We start from the raw sequence: 12,660 nt of genomic DNA on the forward strand, positions 1-12,660 counted from the left end.
GAGTCCCGCATCGGGCTCCCTGCACGGAGCCTGCTTCTCCCTCTGCCTATGTCTCTGCCTCTCTCTCTCTCTCTCTCTCTGTGTCTCTCATGAATAAATAAATAAAATATTTTAAAAAATAAAAAAATAAAAATAAATTAAAAAAAATAAAGATGATCAATAGGGTCTACTCTGTAGACTCGGCGGCATTTTACTCAGGTTCACATGGAGCATCATACAGTGGGAGAAGTAGAAGGCACCTTAGAGATCTCGATGGACATTTCTCATTTCATAGATGAGGAAACTTAGAGAAATGAAACAAATTCCTCCAAAGTCACATGTCCAGAAACTTGCATAACCAGGTGGCACACTCAAATCTAATGATGCCCAATGCAGGGCTTCTTCCACATTCTGCAGCTAAAATCCTTGCTGCACACAAGTTATGCTCATTACAAAGTGCCAGAGTGTAATGTGGCAGTGGTCTCAATCTTGAGCATCCCTCTGCCTTGGTTTTATTTTTCTCTTCATTTTTGAACATTTACCTGAAAGGCTGCATTTCAAAGATACTTTTCCTAAAAAATAACCAAAAGATATGCAGGAGGAAATTAGCATAATGTATTTTATCTATAATTTACAGTGTGTAATCTAAAAATGTACAACAAAGCAATGCTAGTAGTGCAGAGCAAATTCCCCTGGGATATTTGGTTCCATTTAAAAACACCTCAGTATGGGGGGATGTGGGAGCAGCAGCCTGTGACACACTTCCATCAGGGCAAAATGTTATTCTAGTGATTCACAGCAAGAGGCCTGACAAACACTTTGAGTCGATATAAAGGTTCTTGCCATCAGGATAAAATGAGAATTGCAGTGGGTGGTCCCATTCAAGCCTCATGTCTCCTTCTACTTCTGTCCTGGCTTAGGTGGTTGCCCTGGAAACAGTAGGGTGGCAAACGAAACCATTTGGAACAACTTTTAGGAAGCCGTATGCATGAAGGCCTAATTTTTATTTGCTGCTGCCTTTTTTCCCTTCTTAAAGGGTAACTTTTCCAAGGCTATCATTCCCCAAGAGGGTGTACTCTTTGGACTACCTTGGAAGTTGATTCATTCTAAAGTTTTTGGCAAGGTCCAGTTGGAGGGCTGGCCAGAGTCTGGCAGATAGCAGGGGGAAAGGGGCTTTATTTCTCATTATTCAGCTCTGGATCCCAACACAGATGGTCCTGATCTCCTCCTCCCCCACCTAAGAATTTTTCTAAAATGACACCCAAGTTTTTCTTGGCAGAAGTTATCATTCCTGGCAAACAGTTCACTGCAGCTCTAATTATGATGACAGCTTTAATGGAGAAGATAATCATATTAAATGGTTCTTATTCAGTTCCATGTGATGAATTAGTGATTACCATGAAATGTGTTAAGCAGCCAAAAGTCAGGGGAAAGGATAATGTACTGAGCTACAAGTTGAGGTTCGAGGGATTCCAAAACTTGTGGGAGGTACGACAAAATGACCTTTAAAGACAAGACGCTGACATTGTCTCTTGTGGCTCATATACAAAGAAAAAAAAATGCTTTTTCCTGATGTGTCTGTTAAAGAAAAAAAATCATTCTGACACTTGTTAAAATGGTAAAGAAGACTTTATGCAAGACTATTGCAATAGGAGCTGACTCTATTGCAATGAGAGAGATCGATTAACCTTCCAATGCAACAAAGACAAGTGGGCATTTACCAGCCAATGTGCAGAGGAAGAGGTCAGTGGATGGGCAACCACTAACAGGAGATACCAAGAGTACAGGGATTCATTTTTAACAGGATTCCTGCAAAAGGCTGGTCATGGACCTACACATCAACAATGAGGGATGAGGGACTTCACCAGGCACGGGGCGGGGGGGGGGGCGGCGTGGTATCAATGGTGGTATCATTAGGTATCAATGGTGGGGATACTCTTGCTAAACTTATTGAGCAGGATTTTTTTTAAACTGGGATAGGCACACCAAAGACAGGACAGGGCCAAGACTGATGCCTGAGAATCTTTGTCAGTCCCACCTTCTGCTCAAGGAAAGGAGAGACCTTCTTTCCTCTGAACAATTTAAGTCCATTTCTTTGTCAGTCTCCTTTTGTTATTAAGGACCAGCTGAACCATCTGTTAGGACTTGGTAGTAGAGGATATTTACTGGATAGTGCAAATAATAAGGCATTCAATGCCGGAAATTTCTATGAAAAGAAAAAGAAAAAGAAAGATTAGGTTGAAGCAGACTATAAACCCAGTTTCTGAGTCCAGAGGGCAGCCAGTTGAGAAGCTTTCACAATGCTGTACTTGAAGCACCTTTAGGTAGTGAAGTGAAGGTAATGGTTGAAATCTGGTAGATTTCCTAGACTGTAGTTTGAATATCTCCAGTGGTGGTATAATATTAGGGTTGTGGTTATTTCCCAGAACAGAACATGGAAAATGTGTAATTTTCCATAAACTTCCTGAATGGCCTACACAGCAGCAGCTCCAACCTTAAAGGCTTCCCCATCTTCCAGCATCAGCTTGCAGGACAAGCTAGGATCCCAATAAAGATCCAGGTAGTCGGGTTTTTGTTCTCAGTGGCACCAAGTTAGGCAAGTGGGAGAAAAACTTGAAACATTCATTTGGACAGTTGGATGGCCAGATATTGGAGAAAATTAGAAGACTTGAGTATTTGGGAGGGACTGACCAAATGTGCAAGTTGGCAGGATTCAGTCCAATCTGTAAGTATATAACAAAACCTCAAAGACAATGACCAGGACTAGAGTCTGATAGTTCACAAAGGTGTGCTATAGTTTTTCACTGCACCATAAAAGTTTCCTCTATATTCACCCTTTTTTTCACCGAAGTTAACCAAAGTAAGATATTCTTGTTTACAAAATGAGTCTGATCACATTACATAAGTGCAGCAAGAATAGTAACTGGCCACACAGACCTTTGAAAGTTTGCTTTGCTGGAATTTTTCATAAGGGATCTCAAATTAGACTTTTAAAAGCCTCTCAAGGCTATGAAGCCAAGTCAAGAATTTGCCACCAGATTTCACTGGCAGTATCTACAGATTTGGGTGCATTTCTCTGTTTTCCAGGCCCCCAAAATATCCTGTTTCCTGGGCCTGCCAGGAAGTAACTGTCCTTCCTCACCTACAATGCTGGGAACTTTGTCAGCCATACCAGTCCAGTTTTCCCAAAAGGGCTTTGTAAGCATTAGCTCCATAAAGTCAACCTTAGTTCCTTAAACTATTTGGTCAGAACGGATTCTATGCACATCAGTCTGAAATATGACATTCCACTCAAAGCCTCAGTTATATAACCAATGTTTCCAATTATGTCTTGTGCAAGGAGGACAGATTCTTATTGAACTTATGCAAATAATTATATCATCATGAAAATAAGAATACTCAGTAAGAGTTTCTGAATTCTAGAGGAATCAGGCAGAGAGAAAAGATAAATGTTTCATTTCTGTTTATAATAAGTGTTCCCTACTAAATTGTTGTGAATTATAGCTTAAAAGAAAGGGAAAAGGGGTTCCTTAAACCCAGCAGCAAGCTTCCGAACAAAAACTATAATCCTCCTTCATCTGTTTATTCAGTGTTATGTAATTAATTCTCGTTCTGCTTGGTCTTGGGTTAGCAGTCTGATGAGCCCATCAAACTTTCTACCAGAGTTCTAGGATACTTCCTCAGTCAAATGATGTGGTTTCAAAGTAATTTAAGCAATGCCATCAGAACCTTATCTCCCAGAAACCTTTCCTAGTACTTTCCATGGATCTCTTTCCATTCCTTTCTGTTGAAGATGAAGAACTCTGGCCTATAGCTGATTGCAAGTGCTTTCTGAGAAGAACCAAAGTAAAACAAAAACTGTCTATTAATGACAAAAGATCTTAAATGGTTAAAGATCTGAGTAGAATTCTTATAAAAAGGATGCAATTGACAAGGGAATTCGGTTATTTCTGTGGTATAGAACATTTACAATGATAACTAGAATTATAACTGGTAACATTATGCTAGAACATATCATGGTCAGTGAGGGTATTGACAAACCTCATACAATTTCTGAAATATTTTTACTAGTAATATTTTATCCATACAAATATAACCTAGAGAAGGTTAAAGTATCTTTTCTTTCAAAATACTTTTCATGCAACTGAACATATCAAATAAATGTAATTGATTTTTGGCATCTCTCTTTTTCAAAATAAGAAAAAATCCTCTAAGATTTTTTTCTGAGAAATCTCAAGGTCAGTTTGAGATTAAGATTTCATTTAGGGTTTGTTTGTTTGTTTGTTTGTTTGTTTTTATAATAAATTTATTTTTTATTGGTGTTCAATTTACCAACATACAGAATAACACCCAGTGCTCATCCTGTCAAGTGTCCCCCTCAAGTGCCCGTCACCCATTCACCCCCACCCCCACCCTCCTCCCCTTCCACCACCCCTAGTTCGTTTCCCAGAGTTAGGAGTCTTTATGTTCTGTCTCCCTTTCTGATATTTCCCACACATTTCTTCTCCCTTCCCTTATATTCCCTTTCACTATTATTTATATTCCCCATCATTTAGGGTTTGATTCTGGGAGGACAAAACTGTCCAAAAGGTCAAAGGATTTGAATACTACGATCCCAGGTTACTGCGAACAATACTTAGCTACCTATGTAATCAAAGTCATAATAAAAGAGTTCAAAAGTAAATACAGGACAGAACCTAACTGTAAAATTTTTTAAAAGTTCTTTCAGAAATGAGAAGACTTGGATGCCTGGGAGGCTCAATCAGATAAACATCTGACTTTGGCTCAGGTCATGATCTCAGGGTCCTGGTACGGAGCCCACTCAGTTGGGAGTCTACTTCTGCCTCTATCTCTCCCCCGCACACACACTTCAACCCCCAAACCTGCTCATGTATGTGTGTGTGTATGCATGCACACTCTCTCTCAAATAAAATGGGAAAAAAAGGAAGTTAAAAAAAAAAAAGAAAGAAAAAAAGGAACTGAGAAGACTTGGTTCTCTTAATTAAGTATATGATAAAGGTTAACATAAAGCACAGGAAATTATTCTGATAAGACACAGAATTATAGGAATTCTTCTAGGAGAAATACCTAAAAGGTAAAAACAAAAACAAATAAACCAAAAAAACCCACCAAAACCTTTTACAATCTCTTAATAAGAGCAGACCAATAAACCAAGAAAGCCTTGTTATTTCAACAGAGAGAAAAACAAACTCTAGTTCTGTATCAGTGTACTTTTAATATTAAAATGCATTTTCAGGGACACCTGGGTCGCTCAGTGGTTGAGCATCTGCCTTTGGCTCAGGGTATGATCCCAGGGTCCTGGGATCAAGTCCTGCATTAGGATCCCCCCAGGGAGCCTGCTTCTCCCTCTGCCTATGTCTCTGCCTCTCTCTCTCTGTGCCTCTCATGAATAAATGAATAAAGATCTTTTTTTTAAAAAAATGCATTTTCAGAGACCTTATAAACAAGCCTATCCCATCAGCCAGCCTTGACCACATTAGATAAAATTCCTTTTCCAATATTTCTTTCCCAAAAGCCTTCTAGGGCTTTTTTTTTTTTTAAGATTTTATTTCTTTATTTCTTCATTTATTTATTTATTTATTTATTCATTCATTCATTCATTCATTCATAGAGACAGAGAAAGAGAGAGGAGACACAGGCAGAGGGAGAAGCAGGCACCATGCAGAGAGCCCGACACGGGACTTGATCCAGATTCTCCAGGATCACGCCCCAAGCTGCAAGCGGCACTAAACCGCTGCGCCACCGGGGCTGCCCCACTGCACCACCAGGGCTGCCCTCTAGGGCTTTTTATATCCATTCAGTATCCATCCTACATATACTGTATACTTTTCTTTATTAAAAATACATTCTACTTCCTTGCATACTTTTCTTGCAAAGTTATTTCATTTCACCCTTATTGTTTCTAGTAGCTTCGTTTACAAATATTGATTATACTTTATAATCATTAAAAACCCTTAACAACAGAGAAAACTACAAAGTAGACAATTGCAAACTGTCTCTCATATACCAGCATTCTACAACAGTCTAGCAAATTTTATGAATATACCATCTCACAATTTTTTAAGTCTATGCTTCCTGATAGTATTTTTCAACGTGTCGAAAAAGATGTTATTAACAGACTCAAATATAGTTAGCCTCACTCTATCATATAAAAATAAGAGGCCAAAGATATATAAACTGAAACTTGTGCTTAGTAATCTAATGTTTAATAGTTTCTCTTAGAAAAGATCTCAATATTTAATGAATATCTCTAACATCAGATATTCTAAGATTGGGAGTTATAAAAAACAAAAGATGTCTTTAGGCAGATATATCACAAGATTAAACAAAGCTAGCCCTTGTCTCAAGTTATTTCCCTGTTAACTATTTTAAAAACACATGCATGTTAGGCAAGTATCCAAAGGAAAAAAAAAAAAGAAAGAAAAGAAAAGAAATAAAGAAATCACAAAAACAAAGAAACATAAAAATGGTTAAATACCAAATGTATACTTGTATTATACTTAATACTGAAGACATAGCTGCTTTTTTAAAACAGTATTAAATTAGTCTTATTTACCAAAGATTTTCCCAAACCACATAACCTTGAAAAACATTTGGGTTAGTTTCTATATTTCTGGGAGATTTAGGAATATTTAATTTATATAAGCACTTACTTACCTCTAAGCCAATTTATGAATCTCCTTCACAAGATTTTATAATTTTTTTTGGTAATACCATCTAGAGGTAGAAAAATATCACACATACAAAACATATATATACAAATATAACTATGTAAACATACAGAAGCAAATAGAGATCTTGTTGCTTTCATTCTAAAATTGTAGTCACGAGTCTGGTAAACACCGCAATAAAAAACTCATTGGTTTATATAAAATAACTGGCTCTTGTTTTTGCTCCACGTTATATTTTTATCCCAAATTGTTTTTCTGACAGATGCAACAAGTTAAGGTTACCTGCTCAATTGACAGTTAATGCTTTTTATAAATACTTCTGGAGGAAATTTTTAAGATTTTGTTTTGCCCTTCATGTAGTTTCTCTGGGTGGTCCCTGAGTCTCTTGAGAGCCCCCAATGGAGGATGGAGGACCTAAGTTTAAAGTTCAAGTGACTACAAGAAACTGAGAGGCTGGAATGGGAAAGAGAAAGTCTTGCAGAGGTGGACAGAGAGATGGAGGAAGTAGGGGCTTGAAGGCAGTCCAATCAACGGAATCAAAGGAATGGAGGATTGAAGGTGGTAAAAGGATGGAGGAATGGAAACAATGCTGAGAGATAAGTCTTAGAGGAACCAGTTTGGGGAAATCATTGAAGTTCCCAATTATCCTAAGTAAAAGTATTCCAACAAGAAAGCAAGTAGAGAGCTAGTGCCATGATGGTGGAACATATAGTTAACACGGGTATAAGAAAGGGGTTTGAGTCTACTGAGAAGCTCTCTTGTTCTTAACCCATGATATCTTGCTAACAAAGAAGCCTGGGACTTTAACCCAGCCTCCATATGCCTGGGACTCTCACCCATTTTCTAGTGTAGAGGCCTCCAAAAGAGTCAGGAATTTGTCACTTCAAGAGTCAGTGAGTAGGGACACCTGGGTGGTTCAGTGGTTGAGTGTCTGCCTTTGGCTCAGGGCCCGGGGATCAAGTTCTGCAACGGACTCCCTGTGGAGAGCCTGCTTCTCCCTCTGCCTATGTCTCTGCCTCTTTCTCTGTGTCTCTCATGAATAAATAAATAAAATCTTAAAAAAAAAAAAAAAACAGGGAGTAAATTCCTACTCAGAAAGATCCCAGAAGACATCCATCCAGAAAGATGCTTGCTTATGCAGTCACTTTCCAACCAACTGGAGTCCCACTTTCCATCCTGGGACTCTATCCTAGCTTCAAAGAGTATACTCAGAATCTTAAGAATCAAAATCTGCCCTTACCATGCTTTAACAGTCTGTTATCCAGAGCATTGGGTCAGGAGTTGGACTCACCAGTGGATCTCTAATCAGTCAGGAGTGAAACAAAGTCTTCAGAAGCATACACTTGGGGTCCCGGATGAGAGGTTCCAGGAGTCCAATGATGAATTTAATCCTGTCTGAGTCATGACATCATAACTGTTAAAGAAAAGAATTATTCAGACACTTATTAAAATGGCAAGCAAGGGGCACCTGTGTGGCTCAGTCAGTGATTCTTGATCTTGGCTCAGGTCTTGATCCCCGGGTCATAAGTTCAAGCCCCACATTGAGCTCCCCACTGGGCATGGAGCCTACTCAAAAAATAAAAAAGACGGGCAGCCCAGGTGGCTCAGTGGTTGGGCATCTGCCTTTGGCCCAGGGCGTGATCCTGGAGACCCGGGATTGAGTCCCACATCGGGCTCCCTGTGTGGAGCCTGCTTCTCCCTCTGCCTGTGTCTCTGCCTCTGTGTGTGTGTGTGTGTGTGTCTCATGAATAAATAAATAAATAAAAATTAAAAAAAAAGAAAAAAGAAAAAGAAATAAAAAGGAATATATTGGCAAGGAAGACTTTATTCAGGACAATTACAATAAGAGCACTGTAGCAGGGGAGAGATTACAGCAAAGGCAGCAGGGGAGTTTTAGCCAATAGGCAGAGTGAATGTGTCAGCAAATGCAGAATTACTAAGAGGAGATTCAAGGGTAAGGGGACTCTTACTAAACCAACTTAAGGGACACCTGGGTGGCTCAGTGGTTGAGCATCTTCCTTTGGCTCAGGTCATGATCCCAGGGTCCTGGGATCAAGTCCCACATTGAGCTCCCCCCAGGGAGCCTGCTTCTGCCTCTGCCTATGTCTCTGCCTCTCTCTGTGTGTCTCTCATGAATAAATAAATAAAATCTTAAAAACAAAAACAACATAATAGCATTTTTGCTAACACTGGGATAGACAGGCCAAAGAAAGGATGGGGGCCAAGGTGGAGACCTAGCTGAGAAGAGGGCTCAGAGGAGCCTGACAGGACTATGGTTAAAGAGAGAGTATATCACATTCACCACTAACACACATACTTTTACAGACAGTAACCCAGATACTGAAAGGTGAAAATGTAAAGGAAGGAAGGAAAGAAGGAAGAAAAAGTTTATAAAATTGCCTTCTGAGGGACACCTAGGTGGCTCAGCAGTTGAGCATCTGCCTTCGGCTCAGGGCGTGATCCTGGGGACCCAGGATCGAGTCCCACATCAGGCTCCCTGCATGGAGCCTGCTTCTCTCTCTGCCTGTGTGTCTGCCTCTCTCTCCATGTTTCTCATGAATAAATAAATAAAATCTTTTTTAAAAAAAACTTTAAAATTGCCTTCTGAACTCAGACTATTTTGAGTGCTACCCCATATTTGTTTGTGGATGAGAAATTTGATCTTTTGCAATAGCCAAAAGATAGTTAGAGCCAAGTCTTTAAAAATAAGGAGGGGATCAAATTGAGTAACAGTGTTACAACTATAAAGCAATGAGCTGGCATTTCTTGTGAGGTTTACAAATAGGATGACCAAACTCAACCCATTTTGCCTGGCACTCTCCCAGTTTTAGGAGTGAAATCTCCTTCAGTCATAGGTAACCCAGGAAAGTTGACACAAGGCTACTCAGTTTTAAAACCCAAAGTCCCACATCCTGGGAAACCCTTCAGTCCCAGGAAAACAGATGGTTGATCATCCTATGTGTAAAGAGAGCTCTGAAGATACTTCAAATAAGAAGTTCCTAAAGCATTTGAGTCATGGCACACGACAAACTAAAGGTTTGGCTTTCAATATAAGGAGTGTTTAAAAAAAAAAAGCCTCATTTGTTTAGTCACACATTATGTAGGAAAATAAATATTCACCCTGACTCCTATTTAGCTAGAAGTATGTTTATTTAGCTACCTTAATTCAAATAAAAGCCCAAATACCTCTCCAGAAACATTTGGCTAAAGAAAACTTGTTTACCAAATGAAGATACTTGTGTATAATTGTGCATGTTTTCTTTTTAAATTAATGTATCTCTTTATGTTTTGTTGTAAAATTCTTGCTAGAAAAAAAAAGACATTCAAACTTGCTATTCATTCATCTGTATGGTACAGTAATTGTAGCTGCTACGTATGGTAACCAAAGTGTGTGTACATGTATGTGGTTTTCCATGGGGAAGTTCTTTCCCCTCATTGTCTCCAAACTCTACTTTATCTGTACTTTGACTCATTTTCCCAAGGGGTGTGTTGTTCCTGTAGAAGGCTTTTCTGGGGGGCTGAGGGCGCTAGAAATGGATAAAGAGGATTAGATGACAGCAAAATCTTGCTCTGTTGTTGCTATTCTGCTCGGATTAGTCAACAACACCTTAGGATGACATAGGTTTATCCTTCTAAAATCTATTTTATATGCTTTTTTATATGTTTTCCCACTTATGGGAGGACCTTTCTCCCTAACCATGGGAGCCAGGAAACCTGGGAGGGGACATGGTAGCTGGGACCCTGGGATTTGTCTGAGTCTCCCTGGAGCTGAAGAGGAAGAAATTCAAGAGGAAGCAACTTAGGGAGAGGCTAAATTAAAAACCACTTAATGCCAAAGTATCTAAATATGAGGAAAAACTGGGAAACCCACTGACAATAAGGAGGTCAGAAATAGAGTATACAGGTAGAAACTAAAAGAAATTAAGGTAGCTAAACAGGCCTTGTTCTTCTTCTACTTTGCACTCTAGACTCCATTGTCCAGTGTGGGTGGCTAAAAAGACTTACATGTTCGGGTTCTGAGTCTGGATGGGGGAAGTTCCTGTGTTTGGTTCTCTAACTTGCATCACTACTCATGGTCAAAATACCAGAGCTGGCTGTGGTACTGCTGGGAATCCAAAACCTTTCATAAAATTCTTGGGTCTTCCAACTCAGTTGTCAGGGTAAATTGATGGCATTCTGGGTTGAGGGCAGAGTGTCAGTGAGCTGGGCTAGTGGAGCTGGTGGAAAGAGACTTCATCTCTCCTTTTACTAAGAAAGGAGCAACCAGAAGACAGCTATGACAACTTCACATCATTGCGGTTACTAATTTTTGACTCTTTCCTTCATGGTGAAAGAACTGTACTAGAGTGTAGGTCCTTTTAGACTTCATTTCACTTAAGCCTTGGACCTCTCTAACCTATTCAAAGGCTTTGCACTTTCCATCACTTACTCTCTTTAGGGTTTCCATACTTCCTTTATATGCTCCTGTTGGCATATAGCTAGAATATCTCCCACCTTAAAAAAAAAAAAAAAAAAAAAAAAAAAACTGTCCTTCCCTGAATCTATGCCCTCCTCCATCTACCCCCTCCCCCTGCTCAGATCCACCTCCATCACCATTCCTAAAATTAGTGGTCAATGCTGAATGTCTCCACTTGCTCACTTCAGTCTCTTTTCATCGTTCTCCATTCATTTTCTTCTCTACAGCTCTACCAAAGCCCTTATTCTCGGGATCACCAATGAGCTTCATCCCTCTAAATCCACTGAGCCATTCCCAGTCCTTCCCTCACTGGATCTCTCAGCAACATTTGACTCAGTAGACCACCCGGCTTCTGAGTCAACACTGTTTCAGCCTTCCTCCTACATTCCTGCTTGGCTTCTTCCTAGTCTGCTGGCTCCTTCCACTTATTCCTGATTTTTAAATTTGTCTAAACCTCTCCTGTTCTTTAAATACACTCACTCACAGTTTGGAGGAGATTTATCCAGTCCCATGGCTTTCATTTCTATCTCCCTGTCAATAATTCCCAGATCTATATATTCTCCCGTCCTGACGTTTCCCCTGAGCTCCAGACTTAACAAACACATCATGCCACCTACTTGACATTTCCATTAGATGTCTAATTAGAATTTCAAGTTGAACATTTTTTTAAAATAGAACTTGATCTTATCTCCCAAACCTGTTTCTCCCACAGTGTTCTCCACTGCAGCTATTGGCTTTACCATTCATCCATGCTATGGTCTGAATGTGTCCCCACGAAAAATCATATGTCAAATCCTAATCCCCAAAAGTGATGGTTTTGGGGGTAGAGCCTTTAGGAGGTACTTAAGAACACTCATGAATGGGATTAGTGCCTTTATAAAAGAGCTTCAGAGAGATCCCTAACCCCTTCCACCATGTGAGGAAACAGTGAGAAGGCGTTGGCTATGAACCAGTAAGAGGCCCTTACCAGAAGGTGACAATGCTGGCGCCATGACCCAGACTACCAGCCTCCTGAACTCTGAGCAATAAATTCTTGTTGTGTAGAGATACTAATTCTGTAGTATTTTGTTACAGAATCCTGAATGGAGTAAGAAACCTCAGAATGTAAATTTAAAGCCCATTTTTTAAAAATAAAGCCCATTTTTAACCACTTTATTCTTCTTACACCTAGATATAATAAAAATCCAATTATTGGGCCCCTATCTGTACCTGATGGCCAGGACTGGTTGTCCTCAAAATTCCCATCCAGATGATTTTCAGGATTGGTGCTGTGGTCTACATTCATGGTTCTATCCTTTCCAGAACTGGGTATGAAATAGTAAACCTAAAGCGTTTGAAAAGATGACACTCATGCAAACTGAGTCTCTGCACTTATCTTAGCTACTCTAGTCTCTATGACAAGTAATCTTCATTCCCAAAAAGGATGAACATTTGAGTTTTTCCAAAAGCCAATTTTCCAGGAAAGGAGCCCCAAGAGGGTGGAGGCATGAGGGCTGGGTCCTCTGGGGTCTAATGTTTCTCATCTGAATAGCT

The 12,660-nt window shown here is 39.7% G+C and overlaps 1 protein-coding gene across 2 annotated transcripts in view; it reads right to left on the minus strand.

Moving 5' to 3' along the window:
- The window catches only part of ZNF280D (zinc finger protein 280D), a 293,959-nt gene that overhangs the window by 212,266 nt on the left and 69,033 nt on the right, over window positions 1-12,660 (minus strand). For both annotated transcript variants that reach the window (XM_072808743.1, XM_072808741.1), the window contains exon 2: window positions 7,963-8,085. The gene's annotated coding sequence lies outside the window, so the exon portion shown is untranslated. The remainder of the gene's footprint in view (window positions 1-7,962; window positions 8,086-12,660) is intronic.

This window comes from Canis lupus, chromosome 32 (assembly GCF_048164855.1).
Source record: "Canis lupus baileyi chromosome 32, mCanLup2.hap1, whole genome shotgun sequence".
Taxonomy (NCBI): domain Eukaryota; kingdom Metazoa; phylum Chordata; class Mammalia; order Carnivora; family Canidae; genus Canis; species Canis lupus.